The sequence below is a fragment of the Oryzias melastigma genome, linkage group LG20 (genome assembly GCF_002922805.2).
Source record: "Oryzias melastigma strain HK-1 linkage group LG20, ASM292280v2, whole genome shotgun sequence".
Taxonomy (NCBI): domain Eukaryota; kingdom Metazoa; phylum Chordata; class Actinopteri; order Beloniformes; family Adrianichthyidae; genus Oryzias; species Oryzias melastigma.
Window position 1 is genome coordinate 12,260,806 of NC_050531.1, and position 2,347 is coordinate 12,263,152.

A 2,347-nucleotide genomic window follows, 5' to 3' on the forward strand; every position below is an offset into this window, starting at 1 on the left:
GTAAATTAATGAAATGTTTAACTGTGAAATGTAAAACAAACCTTTTCTTTACAAAGTTTAAAACAGTAAAATAGATTGTTATAAACCAGACATAAAGAAAAACTTCTGTTAGTTGCGTGCCATAAAACTTCATATTTAGTCAGGACCTGTCCCAATATTTTTTTTAAATCCTAACTTCAAATGGATATTCGCTGGCATAAACTGCAACATTTTCACCTTACAACCCATAAATAAATAAATAAACATTTGAACTGTAGGCTACTTCAATTTACCTTCATAAGTAAATTTCTAAAAAGATATGCGGAGACAGGTAAAAGTTTAAACCTTTCAGTAAAAAAAAAAATAAAAAAAATGGAAACTATTGAAAAAAAAGAGAAAAAAAAAACTAGGCTACTCATAAGACACATTCTCTGCAGCAAATATATATCAATTTATGTGTAATCCTTAGGCCTGTCTTCACATGACTTGTCCAAACCAAAAAACAGAAAACATTTTACAGCAAAAAAAAAATCAAATATCAGATTACTGATTATATTTTATTGATTTAAATTGAGAAAACTGAACATAAAACAGAAACTTGAACAATTAAAAACAAACAAAAAACTAAAAGCATGAAAGACTTACAGGTTTTTGGGATTAGGTGCTCTAAAACTTCCTCAAATGCATTAACATTATGGACCTTCCAGGTATAAAATAGGCTTAGGTAAATTTTAAACGATCCAGTGAATAGGTTATGGATAGATGCATTGACACAACATTTGTGCTTTTCTAAAATTATGTTTCATTAATCACATTTAGTTGTTTAACTCGGTGAAAGCTTTGTAGAGGAATTGATATTTAACTCAGTTTTCAAAGGTGGACAGACAGAGGTGTGAGGAAGAGAAGCAGAAGACTAAAAGTGTTTTTTTTAAGAGGGAAATCTAGTGGCTTTGTATTACTTTCCCTCATCTTTGTTCGCATTATTTCTTTGGTTCCGTTTGTGTTACTTTGGATGGTCTTCAAAGCTTTTCCAAGTCATTACATTTTTTATGCAAAATCTGTTCTTTCTCGGCTTTAAATGGAGAAATCTGGATTTTTTGCCTTCCTTTTTATTGTTTTTAACACAAAATGGAGTTCAGTCATTCATTTATTTGCCACAAACATCAGGGTGGAGAGGAAGCGCACCTTAACTGCCGGCATCAGTCTGCCCCCTGGCGGCCGCGTCTGTTCACTGCACCCGAGCTGAAGGCGTGTGCACGCGCGCTGCAGCTGCTGCGCACATGGCGCGAGGGCTCTTTGTTTATTGTCTGCCGCGGTATCGCTGCTTGATCCGCACATTGGACGGACCGGACTGGATCCCTCACCATCGTGAAATCCCTCGCTGAGTCGGAGAGATTCGATGTTCTCCTGAGCAGCTCTGAGAGGAGCATCGAGTTCCGAACCGACCCAAAGACTCGGTTCGACCTTCTGTGACCGTAAACATGATAACAAACAACCGCATTTGACGCAGAGACATGAAACATTTAGAGAAAAATTCAATCTGCTTGATTAAATAATGTTGTATTTATTTATTTAATTATGAACAGTTTGGGCTTCCATAGTCTTACACCCTGTTATTTTATTTTAATTTAGAAAACAGAAGCTCAAATAAACAGATTTTCGTCGAAAAAGTACAAAATTAAGGAAAACAAAAACGGAAAATGTTGAGGTGGAATGTTGGAAAACTTGAATCTTCAAAAACAGGCGAATTTGCCGCATTAGATGAGCCTTAATTTAACTAATTTAATGCAAATCATGCACTGATTAGGTTAGAAATAGTATAAAAAGCAAATATATATATAAAAAATTCGAATAAAAGCACCAGATCCACACATAAGTGTAAAATGTGTTTCTGTTTGCCCAGAAAAAATTAAACCAATAAAAAAAACCTCTTTAAGTGACAGGAATTTTGGCGCCATAAAGTATGAATTAAATGACAAGCAATTCACCTAAACACAATAATTGCTTGAACCAGGTTGCACTAAGACTGAGCTGCGTACACTGAAATCCTAACAAGCAGCTGGTTCCAAATGACACGACCAGGCCTGTCTAATTTATATGACACACTAAATAGATCATAAAACATCGGGAAACACTGACTGTATCTAGACAGCTGGACTGAGTGAGTCTCTCCAGCCTCAAGTTCCAAATAGGAGGTCCAAAAAAGCCAAAATCCCATTGAGCTCTATTGAGAATTAAACAGTAATTATTCAGTCATTAGTTTCTTCAGATTAACATTTCTTTCTCTGATGCTTTTTTAAAATATCTTCCTGCTAATCCTGTTTTATTTCCTTAAAGGGTAACCAAACAGGAGAGTTGGAGGCTTCTC